Below are 18,581 nucleotides of genomic sequence, written 5' to 3' on the forward strand. Positions count from 1 at the left end.
CACAGCCAAGCCTTGGAGACACTCAAATTGAAAATGGTGCCAATACCTTCTAAGATGGACATGGAGTAATACACATGTCATCTCTAGGAGGTCTGCAAGACGGTAGCCAGCATTAGTGTTTTCCACCCCCTCACCTGAACTCTGTAGAAAAAATTTAAAATAAAACTGTACTAAAACAACCATTTTTTTTGTCACCTTACATCACAAAAAGTGCAACACCAAGCGATCAAAAAGGCATATGCTTTCCAAAATAGTACTAATCAAACCGTCACCTCATCCCACCCAAAAATTTGCCCCTACATAAAACAATCGGGCACAAAATAAAAAAAACATGGCTCTCAGACTATGGAGACACTAGAACATTATTTTTTCGTTTCAAAAATGCTTTTATTGTGTTAAAAGTGAAAAAAAAAAAAAAAAATTGACATATTAGGTATTAACGCATCCGTAACAAACAGGTCTGTTAAAATATCACATGGCCTAACCGCTCAGGTGAATACCGTGAAAAAAATAAAATAAAAACAGTGTCAAAAAAGCTATTTTTTGTCACCTTTTATCACAAAAAGTGTAATACCAAGCAATCAAAAAGTTATATGCACCCTAAAATAGTACCAATCACATCGTCATCTCATCCAAAAAAACATGAGCCCGTACATAAGACAGTCGCCCAAAAAATATAAATAACTATTGCTTTCAGAATCTGGACACAGAAAAAAATTATGTAAAACTGAAACAAACAACTAAAAAAAGTTCATATTTGGTATTGTCTGTAACAACCTGTTCTTTAAAAGTTGCACATGATCTAACCTGTCAGATGAACATTGTAAAAAACTAAAAAATTGGTGTCCAAACAACTATTTTGTGCAACCAAAAATCATATGTACACTAAAATAGTACCAACAAAACTGCCACCTTATCCTGTAGTTTCCAAAATGGGGTCACTTTTTTGTAGTTTCTACTCTAGGGGTGCATCAGGGGGTCTTCAAATGTGACATGGCAGCTTAAAATTATCCCAGTGAAATCTGCCCTCCAAAAACCATATGGCGCTCCTTTTCTTCTGTGCCCTGCCGTGCACCCTTACAGTGGTTTATGATCATAAATGGGTTGCTTCTGTAAACTACAGAGTTTTGTTGCTGTTAACCCTTGCTTTGTTACCGGAAAAAATTGATTCAAATGGAAAATCTGCCAAAAAAGTGAAATTTAGAAATTTCATCTACATTTTCCTTTAATTCTTGTGGAACACCTAAGGCCTCATGCACACGACCGTTGTGTGCATCCGTGGCTGTTGTGCCGTTTTCCGTTTTTTTTCGCGGACCCATTGACTTTCAATGGGTCCGTGGAAAAATCGGAAAGTGCACAGTTTTGCAGCCGAGACCGTGATCCGTGTATCCTGTCCGTCAAAAAAATAGGACCTTTTTTGACGGACAACGGTTCACAGACCCATTCAAGTCAACGGGTCCGTGAAAGAACACGGATGCACACAAGATTGGCATCCGTGTCCGTGATCCGTGGCCGTAGGTTACTTTCATACAGACGGATCCGAAGATCCGTCTGCATAAAAGCTTTTTCAGAGCTGAGTTTTCACTTCGTAAAAACTCAGATCCGACAGTATATTCTAACACAGAGGCGTTCCCATGGTGACGGGGACGCTTCTAGTTAGAATATACAACGAACTGTGTACATGACTGCCCCCTGCTGCCTGGCAGCACCCGATCTCTTACAGGGGGCTGTGATCCGTACAATTAACCCCTCAGGTGCTGCACCTGAAGGGGTTAATTGTGTGTATCATAGCCCCCTGTAAGAGATCCGGGGCTAACAGGCAGCAGGGGGCAGACCCCCCTCCCTCCCCAGTTTAAATTTCATTGGTGGCCAGTGCGGCCCCCCCCCCGCCACCCCTCCCTCCCTCCCTCTACTGTAATAATAGGATTGGTGGCACAGTGTGCGGCCCCCCCTCCCTCCCTCTATTGCATTAACATTGGTGGCAGTGTGCGCCCCCCCTTCCTCCCTCTATTGTTTTAATACATTGGCGGCAGTGTGCGCCCCCCCGGCCCCCCCCCTTCCTCCCTCTATTGTTTTAATACATTGGTGGCAGTGTGCGCCCCCCCCGCCCCCCCCTTCCTCCCTCTATTGTTTTAATATATTGGTGGCAGTGTGCGCCCCCCCTTCCTCCCTCTATTGTTTTAATACATTGGTGGCAGTGTGCGGACCCCCCCTCCCCGATCATTGGTGGCAGCAGAGTTCCGATAGTAGAAGCATCATACTTACCTGCTGGCTGCTGCGATGTCTGTGTCCGGCCGGGAGCTCCTCCTACTGGTAAGTGACAGGTCTGTGCGGCGCATTGCTGTCACTTACCAGTAGGAGGAACTCCCGGCCGGACACACACATCGCAGCAGCCAACAGGTAAGTATGATGCTTCTACTATTGCTAAGTAACCATGGCAACCAGGACTGCAGTAGCGTCCTGGTTGCCATGGTTACCGATCGGAGCTCCAGCGATTAAACTGGGACTCCGATTGGAACTCCGCTGCCACCAATGATCGGGGGGGGGGGGGGGGAGGCCGCACACTGCCACCAATGTATTAAAACAATAGAGGGAGGAAGGGGGGGCGGGGCGCACACTGCCACCAATGTATTAAAACAATAGAGGGAGGAAGAAGGGGTGGGGGGGCGCACACTGCCACCAATGTATTAAAACAATAGAGGGAGGAAGGGGGGGCGCACACTGCCACCAATGTATTAAAACAATAGAGGGAGGAAGGGGGGGCGGCGCAAACTGCCACCAATGTATTAAAACAATAGAGAGAGGAAGGGGGGTGGGGGGGGCGCTCACTGCCACCAATGTTAATGCAATAGAGGGAGGGAGGGGGTGCCGCACACTGTGCCACCAATGCTATTATTACAATAGAGGGAGGGAGGGGGTTCTGCCAATGATATTCAAACTGGGGAGGGAGGGGGGTCTGCCCCCTGCTGCCTGGCAGCCCTGATCTCTTACAGGGGGCTATGATAGCACAATTAACCCCTTCAGGAGCGGCACCTGAGGGGTTAATTGTGCTAATCACGGCCCCCTGTAAGAAATCGGGTGCTGCCAGGCAGCAGGGGGTAGTCATGTACACAGTTTGTAGTATATTCTAACTAGAAGCGTCCCCATCACCATGGGAACGCCTCTGTGTTAGAATATACTGTCGGATATGAGTTTTCACGATGTAACTCATATCCGACAGTATATTCTAACATAGAGGTGTTCCCATGGTGATGGGGACGCTTCAGGTTAAAATATACCATCGGATTGGAGAAAACTCCGATCCGATGGTATAAAAGGGACTCCAGACTTTACATTGAAAGTCAATGGGGACGGATCCGTTTGCAATTGCACCATATTGTGTCAACGTCAAACGGATCCGTCCCCATTGACTTGCATTGTAATTCAGGATGGATCCGTTTGGCTCCGCACGGCCAGGCGGACACCAAAACGACTTTTTTTTTCATGTCCGTGGATCCTCCAAAAATCAAGGAAGACCCACGGACGAAAAAACGGTCACGGATCACAGACCAACGGAACCTCATTTTGCGGACAGTGAAAAAATATTGTTGTGTGCATGAGGCCTAAAGGGTTAACAAAGTTTGTAAAATCAGTTTTGAATACCTTGAGGGGTGTAGTTTCTAAAATGGGGCCATTTATGGGTGGTTTCTATTATGTAAGCCCCACAGTGACCTCATAACTGAACTGGTCCTTAAAAGTGAGTTTTGGAAATGTTCTGAAAAATTTCTCGATTTGCTTCTAAACTTCTAAGCCTTCTAACGTCCCCAAAAATAAAATGGCATTCACAAATTGATCTAAACATAAAGTAGACATATGGGAAATGTAAAGTAATAACTATTATATGAGGTATCACTATCTGTTTAAAAAACAGAGAAATTGAAATTTGGAAAGTTGCGAATTTTTCTATTTTTTTCGTAAATTTGGGATTCTTTTTTCTAAAAATAAAAATATTGACTGAAATTTACCACTATCATGAAGTACAATGTGTCATGAGAAAACAATCTCAGAATGGCTTGGATAAGTAAAAGTGTTCCAAAGCTATTACCACATAAAGTGACACATGTCAAATTTCCAGAAACGGCCTGGTCCTTAAGGTGAAACACTGTAAATCTGATGGTCAGCTGAGCAAGTTTTAGGCAAAAAAATTATATTTCCTAATTTCCCTGGTTCTCTTCTGGCCCTTTGTTTACCTTCAATAACAACAATCTCTGAGGTTTTCCTCATGAATATTTGTGCCCCTCTGCCTGCTCTGCAAAGACAGTGGATAAAAGTCTGCCCTGAGTGAAATGTCTGACTGCTGGGATACTCAGCAGCATGTTGTCTGTGTAGTACTACAAGTCCCAGCTGTACAATGACACTGCTGATACGCACAGGATCTTCCACCTATCTGTTCTTGTGCAATGGTCTGCAGAACCCCTCCAGTCTGTCAGCTCTGTGTCTACTGGATGAGGAGGGCAGATCCTCAGTGGCGTTACCAGAGGGGGCCACGGCCTCCCCTACATCACGCTGTGCCCCCCCAACTAAAATACCCACCTAACTGAGCGGCTGCAGCCAGGCACAACCGGGAGATGCGCGCTTCCATTGGTCTCATCTCCATAGTCATCTGCCTGTACTGCAGCAGGGGAGGGAGAGGCGTGTCCCTTCCCCTTCCTCTGATAGGCTGCAGGCACTAGGTCGGCAGCCTATCAGAGGCCGGCACAGGTGGCGCGATGATGTCATCTCGCCGCCTGCGCTATACAGCGCGGGACACAGGCCGGAAGAGGCCTGCATTGCATCGCTGACATGGAGGTAAGTATAAGTGTTTTTTTTTTTGCAATAGTTTTACAGGCACATTAGGGAGGCTCTTGTTACTGGCACATGATGGGGGGCTTATTACTGGCACATGATAGGGGGGCTTATTACTGGCACATGATGGGGGGCTTATTACTGGCACATGATGGGGGCTTATTACTGGCACATGATGGGGGCTTATTACTGGCACATGATGGGGGGCCTATTACTGGCACATGAGGGGGAGGCTTATTACTGGCACATGATGGGGGGCCTATTACTGGCACATGATGGGGAGGCTTATTACTGGCACATGATGGGGGGCTTATTACTGGCACATGAGCAGGGGCTCTTGTTACTGGCACATGAAGGGGGCTCTTGTTACTGGCACATGATGGGGGCTCTTGTTACTGGCACATCATGGGGGGCTCTTGTTACTGGAACATTGGGGGAGCTCTTATTACTGGCAAGTGATGGGGGCTGGGCTCTTATTACTGGCACGTTATAGGGGGCACTTATTACTGGCACGTTATTGGGGGCACTTATTACTGGCACATTATTGGTGGGCACTATAGGGGCATCTATTGCGGCCACAAAGAAGGGGTATTTTATATGGGGGGCTCTGTACAGTAGCATTTTATGCTGGGACACATTATGGTGGGTACTATAGGGAAGGAGGGAGAGGAGTACTATGGAGTCATCTACGGGGGCACTAAGAAGGGGAATTTTATACTTGCAAATTATGGGGGACACTGAGGGCATCTACTGGGGCACGATATATGGGGCATTTTATACTAGTACATTATGGGGGGCACTAGGAGGAAGGGGGAGAAGAGCACTATGGGGACATTTACTGGGGGTACTATATAGGGGTATTTTATACTGGCACATTGTGGGGACATTAGCTCAACTGGAGGCATTACAAGGGGGTATTTTTTGCATTGTCACATTATAAGGACAATTATTTCTACTGGGGGGGCATTATGGTGGGCTTTATTACTCCCCTATGGCAGTGATGGCAAACCTTTTAGAGACCGAGTGCCCAAACTGTAATCCAAAACCCACTTGGTTATCGTGAAGTGCCAACACGGCAATTTAACCTGAATCCTACAGTCCAGTATAGTATATCTTCCATGTACTTTATAATTTAGTTATAATATCCTGCCTACATTCAGTGTGCTGCCTGTGCTGTTCATAGTGAGCCCTGTGCTGATGAATGGCAGGAAAAGGCATATTGGTACACCATACCATAGACTTTTTCAAGGGTGCAGGTGCCCACAGAGAGGGCTCTGAGTGCCACCTCTGGCACCCGTGCCATAGGTTCGCCATCACTGCCCTATGGTATGACCCCCTAGTAGCAGCACCAGCCTCTCCCTGCTCTGCTATCCCTCTGCCCCTTCTCCAAATCCTTATTATTAAATCTTTCTCATTAGGATAAAACACAACATCAGCTTCGCCGAGCCCCCGGCCAAAGTGTTGAAGTGGTGTCCAAGATCCCCAAGGGTCAAGCCAAGTAATTGTAAGTTTTCATATGAAATATGTTTGTTATACACATATAGCATACACTGTGCCACACAATATACAGTATACCGCTACACTGTGCCACACAATGTACAGTATACCTCTACACTGTGCCCCACAATATACAGTATACCTCTACACTCTGCCCCACAATATACAGTATACCTCTACACTGCGCCACACAATATACAGTATACCTCTACACTGTGCCCCACAATATACAGTATACCGCTACACTGTGCCCCACAATATATAGTTTGCCTCTACACTGTGTAGTCTGTTCTATAAGCACCCTTGTTCTGTGGCGGTGGACAGAAAATAATCTGGAAGTGCCCCTCCCGAGACCAGGCTCTGAATCTGCCACTGGACCGCTCCCAGGAGTGTACATTTCTTCTAAACTGTAATCCGTATCCTCTGACCTGCAGAAATCAGCACTCGCTCGGTAACAACTAACAGGCAGTACCTGTAGGCTGTAGCCTGGCCCTGTTACCGAAGTTAGCCGAGTGGTGTAAGGTTAAGGTACTAGCACAGATGAGCGGCCGCTGAATCCTGATTTAAAGTTAAAGTTACTGCAGGATATGGATTACAGTTTAGAAATGTCAAATGTACACTCCTGTGAGAGGCGGGGACGGGGATCTGTGGCTGACACTGTTACTGTTATAGGGACGGGGATCTGTGGATGACACTGTTATAGGGAGGGGGATCTGTGGATGACACTGTTATAGGGAGGGGGATCTGTGGATGACACTGTTATAGGGAGGGGGATCTGTGGCTGACACTGTTATAGGGAGGGGGATCTGTGGATGACACTGTTATAGGGAGGGGGGTCTGTGGATGACACTGTTATAGGGAGGGGGATCCGTGGATGATACTGTTATAGGGAGGGGGATCCGTGGATGATACTGTTATTGAGGGGGAAATGGGGATAACACTGTCATGGGGTGGATCTGTGGATGACACATATAGCATAAGATGCTATATACGGTATGTGTCATCCACAGATGCCCCCCATAGCAGTGTCATCCACAGATCCTCCTCCCTATAACAGTGTCATCCACAGATCCCCTTCCCTATAAAAGTGTCATCCACAGGCAACTAGGACATGTTGAAATCTGAGTGATTGTTTTTTTTTTTTTTTTTTAAACACAGACAGCATGACTTTTCTTCCCTGTTGCGGTTTTAGGTATTGGGTAAAGTATCACAGCATTTCTAAGCTTACTTTTGTCCTGGCCGCCAGTGTGCCCCCCCCCCCCCCACCCTGAAAATTTGAAAGCTAGAGACACCACTGCAGATCCTGTGTCTCTTCACTGCCTGCTGCTGATCAGCAAAGCCTCCAGCCCTGAGTCTGTGGTGTTGATGGTAGAAGGGGTTCATCTTTCTTGAAGACTCCAGGGAGAGGGTAGACAGCATCAGATGGCATTGCATGGGGGCGAGGCCAGCACAGTAAGGTTTTGTGCACAGACACAGACCTGCTCCTCAGGCTTGTGCACAAAACATCAGAGCAGGGAGAGAAGCTGACATCACAGGTCATGTGACCCTCAGTGACATCTGAGAAAGGAGCCACTGCAAATGAAGTAAGTCAATTTTAAACCCCTTACGTTTGATCAGTTAGAAACATACAAAGAACAAAAACATAACTCAGACAACCCCTTTAATGATGTATAGTGCTGAATGAATTGTAGATGTCAATATATATAGGAACTCAAGGATTTGTATATCTCAATAGAAATTCCTTGTGACGTGGAGAAGCAGAGGGATAAGAAAACAATAAACAATAATAAAGAGACAGTAGCACCCATGACCCCACCCTGGAGGAAGCCACTGTGAAACAGCTTTGGGGTCCCGGGAGAAACTGTTGTCTTTATTATTGTTTATTTTTGGACTTTTCATTATCTGCACTCTCTTGTGGGTACTATACATTGGTTCTTTGTGTATGCTTTGTTTTGATTCATTGTGTACCACATTATAGCCCCCTGTTTTATGTGGATATGGATTCATTTTCTGTTTTTATTATGGAGTATTTTTATCAAATGTTTTTATAATAAAGATTATGTTGTTTTATTATCTTGACATCATCAATGGTGTCGCTATTTTCAGAGCTGCGTGTTGTGCATATACAAAATATATTGTGGTACTGAGCCCAGTACATGTAGGTCTGCTTCCACAATGGGAAAAATAAACAATGGGTAGCTATTGAGATGGAAGTGGCGGCCTTTTCTGTCAAGTTTCTGGCCGTGGAAAGACCTGTGCTCCCCATCTTTTCACTTCTCACATGGCCCGCCTTATGGAATAGATTATTGGTGAGGATAAAACCCTCAGACCCAGCTTCCCCTTTTTATAGTAGACATGTTAATTTTCAGGTTAGCCCAGGTGTTAAACGCCAGTACTTCTTTTCCAGCGTTATCCGTTCTGCAGGGAGTTTAATAGGGAGATCTGTCTGGATAAGTCTCTTTCCAGGTTGGAATACACACAATTAAGAGTTTTCCTCCACATGGTGGCTTCTAAGGTTTTAAGGCAGTTTCTCTGACTGACTTTAAAACTACTGTATGCTTAGTCAGTCCACTGCTCATTTATGGATCTTATTCTTTCTCTACAGAGATTTTGGATAAGTTACCCAGGAGTGACTGAGCTTTGGTGATGCTCCATGGAAGTAGGGTCTATGCTTCATATTTGGTCAAGTTGTTCTGTCCTTGCAACCATTCTGGTTGGCTGTCTTCTCTATCCATGCACAAATGATATGCACGCAGGGGACACCTTCCCCTCAGATTGCTCTGTTATCATTCCTGCCTAGCCAACTGGTTTACACGAAAAAAGTATTACTCCAGCATTGCCTGACAGTGTCTTGCACGATTATTCCGAGACACTAGAAATCTTCTGTTGTGCCCACTACCAGGAATGGATAGTGAAACTGGATTAGATTCACAGAATGGAGACGCTTATGGCAATTGACTATCAACAGAAATACAAAGTTTCTCTTTTTCCTGATTCCCTTGGCCCAATATAAAAAAAAACGTACTTTTCCCCTTGGCTGGAATGAGAGGATGGACACTGTGTACTCTCAAGGCCCCTTTACATGGCCCGATGTAGCAAACGATTTTCGGGAAAGAAAATATAGCCCGGGCCTCACATGTGCACCAGAATGCTGCCATGGAAATAAAGGCATTGTGGTACTTGTGGTCCGCTGCAGGCATTCTCCATTATACGCATTTTTGCTGGGGATTGCCATTAGCAGCGGATCACAAGTGCAGGATCTGCCCCCCCCAGTAGAGATGCACCACTGCATATGGGGTTGAGCACTTCCTGCTTTTTAATACCACACCAATCTATAGTTTTGTATTTTGAATTTTTTGGAGGTGAAGAAACTCCTAGTGTGAATGTGCCTTTATTTCCATCCACAGGCAGCATTCTGGTGCACATGTGAGGCCCGGGCTATATCAGCCAGTCTTGGGTGGGGCTCAGAGCTCTCTCCCTCTTCCCACTGTATGCATGTCACGGATGGTGTACAGGAAACAAGACAAAGCAACGTGCATATATGACTGAGTGGATCCAAAGCTAAGGAACCAAAAGGGAGACCCCTGCACAAGACCTGAGACTTTCCCTGGCTGCTCAGCCTATGCAAAGATCCGAAAGGTGGAAGGTTGCATATCCACGTACCTCGACTATATAACCCCTGAACACCCTGCAATAGTGAGGGGACACGACCACCGGCTCCCTACACCAGACACGGAGGGAGTCAGGGTCACCTGGGATCCAGCAAACAGAAAATAACAGATAAATGTTCAGCACTTAACTTTGTAGAAGACTGGAAAACAAGATCAGCATGCACACACACTCCAGGAAGTAGTATAAGCCGCCCAGTAATGCATTATGGGGCGGAATTTAAAGGGATGCAATCAGTCCAACTCCATGACAGCTGAGAGAGGCTAACGAGATGAGGAACTGAACAGCACAACAAAGAGAACTCAAGGAGGAGGTTCTGAAAGGCCTCTGTCAGAGCTTCTCAGCTGTCTGGTTGTGACAATGCATGGTCACATGCTGGAGGTTACTGGGAGATTGACTGTGAGTCGGACCTTGCGCTCCTGAAATTTGCCCATAGGCTCCTGGTATTGCCCACACGGACCAGGTAGGTTTAGCGTTAGGTCCCGAGCTACTTGAGAAACCTTGACGCGGTGCTCGGGCTCAGACATGTTATTATAAAGTGCTCATTTAAAATGCCTTTTAGAATTAGGCCTAATTCATGGGAGACAAACTATTATTACTACGATCATTCGTCCCCTAGCACATCCCGTTTTCATCGGTGGACCATTTTCATGTTTGCATGTTCACAAACTTTTTTTGTGTTCCGCATACGCACAGTTTTTATCGTTTCGTATATGGTCCGTACACAGAACCATTCATTTCAATGGGTCATCAAAAAAACGGAAGTGTCTCCATGTGTATTCCGTTTCCGTATTTCTGTAACGCAAAAAGATAGAACATGTCCTATTATCCGCAAATCACGGTCCTTGGCTCCATTCAAGTCAATGAGTCTGCAAAAAAACTGAATACATACAGGATGCAACCGTATGTCATCCGTTTTTCTTCCGTTTTTGCGGAGCCACCTGTTCTTCAGGTTTAGGCCAGCCCACTTTTGCCATGTGCTTTTTGTTTACAAATATTGGCAGAGCACATGACCTGGAAAGTCCCTGAGGCCTTCAGTAGCTCCATGTCAGAAAAGTGAAGGTGGATGTGGAGAAGCTAATCACACAGATCCAAGAAAGATCTGGGACACCCGGTGTGATGGTTACCATGACCGTGTAGCCAAGGAGCAGGCATGGGAGGAGGTGGCGCAACATATAATGGCCAGCCAATGGGAGAAGGCAAATTCAAAAAAGCGGAGTGACTTAGGTAAGATTACCCATGCTTAAAGGGAACCTGTCACCTGCAAAACGCATATTAAACCGACCACAGTACCTTACAGTATTCCCCAGTGTGTTGCTAATCATGTTTTTCTTTCCTCTTTGTGTTTCTTCATACTTGTTAAAAACGCTGTTTTAATGTCGGTTGGCGCTGTCTCCGAGTCAGGCTTGAAGTCAAGGGGGCAGCAGCCTCCTTGCTTCAAGTAATGCTAAGCCCGCCCCTTACCCCTCCTCTCTACAATTAGATGGACATGCTGCCGTGATGCCGGAATCGTGCTCTTCTATAGCATGCGCGTACCGCTGCCTGTTACAGAGCGATCCTCACTCACCCGCCTGCATTTTGCTGACTGCGGATGCGCCGGACAGTTCGATCGCGCGCGGCCGTCATCAGGCAGCATACCAGGCATGCGCTAGAAGAGAGCGATCCCGGCATCATGTCCATCTAATTGTAGAGAGGAGGGGTAAGGGGCGGGCTTAGCTTTACTTGAAGGTCGGTACTGTGGTCGGATTAATATGCGTTTTGCAGGTGACAGGTTTCCTTTAAGGTATTTTTTTTTGTGTTTAAGTATATTTCAGTGTACATTTTATGCAGCAGCGTAGCTATAGGGCCCTTGCAAATGAGCGTTGGTCATGCTGCGAGTCAGCAGCGCATCTCCCGGCCTGACCTCCCAGTGCTGCCGGGGGTCACATAGCATTATATTGATTTATGATGCTATGTTAACCCTTTACAGTTCTGGAATGTATTGGATAACACTGGCAGCATTATGTCTCTGTTACCCAATACAATCCAGAACTGTTAAGGGTTACATAAGATCATAAATCAATATAATGCTATGTGACCCCCGGGAGCACTGGGAGGTCAGGCCGGGCGCTGCGCTGCAGACTCGCAGCATGACTAACGCTCATCTGCAAGGGCCCTATAGCTACGCTGCTGCACATTGGAGAAGTAGGCCTATTGTGTAATTATCAGCACAACTATGAAGGGTGACATCCAGGGGTGTATAAATTTATTGCAAAGAAGTACCTCCCCTCAGTACTTGTTTGGATATTAAACGTGTAAAATAGCAGAATTTGTAGGAAGTTTATGTTGTGTCTTATAAACTACTCACGTTTTACCTCTAGTGTAAAGCATATCAGTGATTTCTTACTCAATTGAATATTATGTTTAGATGCAGCAAATCACATGTACATGCTTCTAAAATATATAAAGGTCAGCCCCCAGTAATGTAGACATTTTTATCAAAATCTACTGTGCCATTCTAGTATTTTATAATATGAACTAATATTCATTATTTGGAAATATGTATATTATAATTTATTTTTTTGTACGTTGTGTTTTAACAGTTCAAAGAATAGAGACAAGATGGCATTCATGTCGTGACCAATTAATCCTAGCAAAGGGTCACATTGGTGATGGCGGTTTGCGTAAAAAACCATATACGTATGCATACCCGGCAGCTACAATTTCTGCGGCCCATTTTGGAATTATGGCCGTAAGTATATGCTACCTGTGTTTGCTGAAAAAGTAGTTATACACTGCCTGTCCAAAAAAAAAAGTCGCCACCTGGATTTAACTAAGCAAATAGTTATGAGCCTCCTATTGGATAATTACTGCATGGGTGATTATCTTTCAGCTGGTAAGTTATTTAACACCAACTGGTGCAATGATTTTCTTCTCATTTCTTAATCAACCATGTCAAAAGACACATCTCGAGGTCGTGGAAAAGATGTTAGTCTGTTTGAGAAGGGTCAAATCCTTGGCATGCATCAAGCAGAGAAAACATCTAAGGAGATCGCAGAAACTACTAAAATTGGGTTAAGAACTGTCCAACGCATTATTAAAAACTGCGAGGATAATATGGACCCAATCGTATTTGAGGAACAAATGTGTAGGGAAAAAAATCATGAATGATCGTGATCGGCGATCACTTAAACGTTTGATGTAATCAAATTGAAGAAAAACAACATTAGAACTCAGGGCTATGTTTAATAGTGAAAGTAAGTCAATTTCCAGCAGCTCCCATGAGGAGGACCAAGCTCCTATTACGCAACATTCCCCACTTCCTGTGATCGGTGAGGAGGATCCAAGCACACAGGAGCTGCCCACTCACCAACTGCAGGGAGAAGGTTCTGGTGTGGAAGCTGAAGGAGTTACCGCTTCCAGTCCAGAAGCACAGGCCAGGCAAGGTCAACCGAGAAGGGGGGCTAGAGCCAATCCTTCATCTCGCTCAGATACTCGAGCAGTGGTTGACAGCCAGGTGATCCAGTATTTGAGCGAGAAAAGGAAGGAAGGAAGGTAAGGAGGAGAGGATGCTTGGTGGCCTAGCTCCCTTGATCCAAGGCTGGCACCAAGATAAAACATCCATGTATATGATTTTGATGACATCGGTAGCCTCTATAATGGCCTCCAAACCAGACAGACTGGAGCTAATTCGCTTTGTTGATGCCATGAAGGAGCGACTGTTTGCCCGGTCTATTAAGCCCCAACCGGGACCGAGCATTCCACAAACACTTCCGCCCTAGCAGTCTTCCTATGCCCCTGTATCTACAGGACTCCCAAACTTGTTGGCGGCCACAGTACCCGCCACAAAGCACAATCCCCCAACAGTACAATCCACCTGGTGATGTGGGTGTTATTCCAGGCCAAGTTTCACCCGAGAGCTTTTTGAACCTTGATTTGTGTTTAATTTATTTTGAACATTTAAGTTATCGCTGAATGTGAAGCCTTTATATTTTTATTTTTTTAATGATAAAAACTTTGGACAATCCAATCTTGTGTGGATCTCTTTATTTTAAATCAAAAAAGGAAACATTACACAATAATTTATTTCAAACGTCAAGGGTCAATGCAAACACATAGTTAATATTTCTTTCCAAACCATATGATTTTACAAAAAGTATAGTCTGCATTGTGAAATTAATCTTCAAACATATATAGATAGGTGACATCTTCAATGTGTGACAATCCCAAGCAGGAAAATTGTAAACCATCGTAATGTGTCATCCATGCAAACCTAAGAAAAGAGAAGTATAGATAATGGAAAAAGTTAGTACTCACACTCATATAAACATGTTATTCTGGACTACAATACATTGTTAATGTATTTGGTATAAATAGGTATTTGAAGGTTTATGTAGGCAAAATATTAGACACTTTTGATGTTAAACACAATCGTGTACATTGTCATTGTATATAAAATATTTGGTATTTTTGGTCTAACAGTTTTGACTACAATACACCCCAGCCCGCAAGCCCACGTCAAGGGTCCTCTTTGTCTTGCGAGTCCCTACACTATCTACTATAATAAAAAAATAAAACCACTGACATCATTGTCTGGCAAGAACTATGTCCATCTGCCAAGGGCAAAAATCCCTCAGGGCTGGTAAGGTAATCAGCATAGAGGTCTCGAAATGCAAGTCCTGCAGATCCAGGCCATCCATGACGAGTCTGTTCCAATCCTGTGGAAGAAGAATAGGTACCAGACTCCTCTAAACCAGCATCTAAGGGAGCATCATGAATCCTGACAAAGTTATGCAGGATCACACAAGCTTTAATAACAAGGGTGGCATTGTCCGGTGACATCTGTAAGGATGACAGTAATACTCTCCACTTGTTGGTGAGTATTCCAAACGCACACTCTACATACCAACGGGCTCTAGTCAGCCGACAGTTAAATATGATCGCCTGTCATCCAGATTGCATCTGGGGAAGGGTCGCATGACATGTGGGGCCAAAGCAAACCCTTCATCAGCCACAATTACAAATGGAGCCGGGGGACCCGCTGTCATGGTCGTATTGTTTGACCATGACGCGGTTGCAGTGCAGACTGGTTACCGGGGGAAACAAGTAGTTTTCGGTTTGCACGTGCACTTCCCCTTAGGTGATTCTTTCTGCTGTTTGGTGAGTGTGGGGTTAATTTCCTGACTAGGTGTGGATCAGGGTGTGGTCTCTTGGAGCTATTTAGCCTAGGCTTGTTGCATGGAGCTGAGTGGTGCTCTAGCCTTGCTTTGGGCTGGAAGCTATGCTCCTTTCTGTGGCTATTCCATCTGCCCAGTCATTGAGGGCTAGCTTGTTGGACGTTGAGGTCTCCAGCGATGTCTTCCCTCCCTTACATGTGTTGTATGTTTGGTGTGGGGTTATGATTTGGTGTGTTGTTATTGAGCCACAAGCCTGTGTGCAATGCACCTTGCGGCATGGGGGTCCTAGCGGAGTCTGGTGTGCTGGATACCTGTGAGAATTGCTGGTATGGTTTCCTGTTTGGTGTTAGGGCTCCGGTACCTATTCACGGGTTCCAGTTGTTGTGGCAGCGGCAGGTAAGTGTGTCGTCTTGTTTTCGTACCTGCCGTTTCTCTTGCTGCATATTGTCTTTTCCTTTCTCTGCTTCTAGGCCTTTTGAGACTCCTGTTCTTCCGTGTCCTGGAAGAACAGGACGCCTCTCCTCAGCTCCTTTGTGAGGAATTCTCAGGGCGACTCAGGGCCTTAGGTATCCAGGGTATGAGCCGTCCTACCATCCAGGTCCGCTCATACGGTGAGGACTTCGGTATAGGGACGCATTAGGAGGTGACCTGCTCCATTATCCTTGTGTTCAGGCCTAGTTGCTTTCCTTATCCGCCAGTCATTGTACGGTGGGGGTTTTTCCCCACTCCCCTCCGTGACACCCGCAGAATCTGGCAGCAATCTGGGCTCTGGGAGGGCAAGTTGGTTGGCATTAAGTCGCTCACTCAATCTGGAAGAACTGAAAATGCGCACATCTGCAGTGCTCCCATAGGCCCCGATATCCACAATTATAAACTTATATGTAGTGTCAGCTAAAGCCAACAGCACAATGGAAAAGTATTGCTTATAATTGTAGTACAGGGATCCTGAATGAGACATCTTCTTAACATGAATGTGTTTGCCATCCAGTGCCTCAATGCAGTTGGGAAACTGCACATCAAGATGAAAGCCCTCAGCAATTCGGATACAATCCTCAGCTTTGGGCTCTGGCATCACCGCTTCCCGGAGTCGCTGCCAAATCACTTCACATGTTTGACGAACAATCCCAGAAATTGTTGACACTCCCAGCAGGAACTCAAAATGCAGAGAAGCAAAATAATTCCCTGTGGCCAGAAACCCGAAGGAAGACACACACAAAAAATAACACACAAAAAAAATAAAAAAATTATAAAACAGCCACTACTGGGGTCAATAATCATAGTGTTGTAAAGTATAACATGCTTAGTTGCCCATATCAAATACATACATTGGACCAGGGATGGACAAACTGCGGCTCTCCAGCTGTTGTAAAACTACAAATCACATCATGCCCTGCTGTAGGCAGACTGGGCATACTGGGAGTTGTGGTTTTGCTGCAGCTGGAGAGGCGCAGGTTGGACATCCCTGCATTAGACATTGGTTTTTATAAAGGAGCTGTCCAAACTGAAAGGTTTGATATAAATGTTAGCTACGGGCAACTAAGGCAGTTCTACTTTACTACAGTTCAATTAATGACCACAGATATTTAGACATAACAAAGCGAGTCTAACACTTAATATCAAGATTAATATGCACACATTATTTAGATAACATTGTAATAAATATACATACCTCAACGTCAGGATGAGCCGTTCCTCTGGAGAAATGCAGCGCCTCATATTTGTGTCCTTAGCGCAGAGAAGCTAACAGCGTGTCAAAGCTGTTCACAGACATACGACAAAACCCATGAAATTTCTCAGGATGCTGTCGCAAATCCATGTACAGCGTGTGGAAGTGGGCCTTCCTGCACCTCTGAGAGACAATGGGGTGAACCCAATGCCTCCTCCTCGGTTCGTTGGTCAGCATAGTTGGCTGCTGTTCATCGTGCCGACAAACTAGCCAGCACAGGAGGAGGTCTTCCTCAAATTCAGCCATAATACAACAGATAGCCAAAATCAGAAACCAATGCCAACAAGACACCAACTTCTAACAAAGCTCTCAATGCTGCATAAAGCTGTAGAAAATGGAGTCTGCAGTGCTGCACCATCACAAGACCATCTTAAATAGGGGGGGTGTAAAAGGGGGAAGAGTCAAAAGTTTCTGTTTCCATTTATCATCCGCAAAAAACGGATCACATACTGAAACAATGCGGACATGCTTTTCCGCAAAAACTGAACGGAAACGGAGTATATACAGAAACAGAATTAAAAAACTGAACCAAGGATCCGTAAAAAACAGACCGTTGTGCACAACGGTCGTGTGTGTGAGGCCTAAATGATCCCTCCAGCTGTTAGATTTGCCCAAAAAATGATTGGTTTACTGCGGCAGGTTGTGGTTGAGCAATAGAAACAGAACAATATAGGAAATATAATAGTAGGAAATGCAGACTTGAATAGGCCACCAGGATCAGATGATACCGTCATTGGCGTATATGTGTTGCATTGCATCATGGCACAGACGCGAAGTGGCTGCAGTAGGGTTGCAATGAAGTGGAGCGAAATGAGAAAAGCACTCTGTTCTGGTGGTATAAATCCTCTATTTGACAATTTTATATGTTTTGTGCATATCATTGTTTTGCATTGTGTTAAACTGTACATTGAATTTTGTATGCTATTGAGTTACTGTAGAGTGGGGGCATTTCTCCTGGGCTAGGGTTTGGGATGAGGTAGGATGACCTCCTGTTACAGCCATCAGATTGATAGAGGGTGTGAAGGTCTGTTTGCCATTCTGCAGGAGGTTTTGGTCACATAGGGACTGCTGGTACTGGTACCCTGAATGATTGCGGAACATGCTGGTGCATAGGTCTTGCACTCCAGCGTTTACTGAGAGAGGCTAGGTTAAATAGGGCTGCACTGGTGTGAAAAACTTAGATTGGCTGTGTGCCTAAGGGCTCATGCACACGGCCGTTGCCCGGCAGTGGCCGTATCGCGGCCCGCATACAGCGGGTCCGCAATACACAGGCATCGGCCGTATATACACCGCATCACGGATGCGGACCCATTCACTCGGGTCCGCAATCCGGGAGATGTGTGCTGTACAGAACAGAAGCACGGATCGGAAGCACTACGGAGTGCTTCCGTGGTGTTTCTGTCTGTGCCTCCGCACTGCAAAATGTTCTATTCTTTTACGGTGCGGACAGATCACAGACCTATTTAAGTTGAATGGGTCTCGATCTGTCTTGGCCGCCGCACGGATGTTGCCCGTGCATTGGGGACCACAAATTGCACAACAGCCGTGTGCATGAGCCCTAAGTAGGGCTAGCTTCAGATGAGCGTATTCGTTTCAGGAAGCATGTTGTGTGTGAGCAGTATTTCCCAGCTTGAGTGCTGCTCCTCTGAAGTGAACTTGCAACATTATAATTATAGCTCCAGTCTCACCACCGATTTACTGAAATGATA

Source organism: Bufo gargarizans, chromosome 1, assembly GCF_014858855.1.
Source record: "Bufo gargarizans isolate SCDJY-AF-19 chromosome 1, ASM1485885v1, whole genome shotgun sequence".
NCBI lineage: Eukaryota > Metazoa > Chordata > Amphibia > Anura > Bufonidae > Bufo > Bufo gargarizans.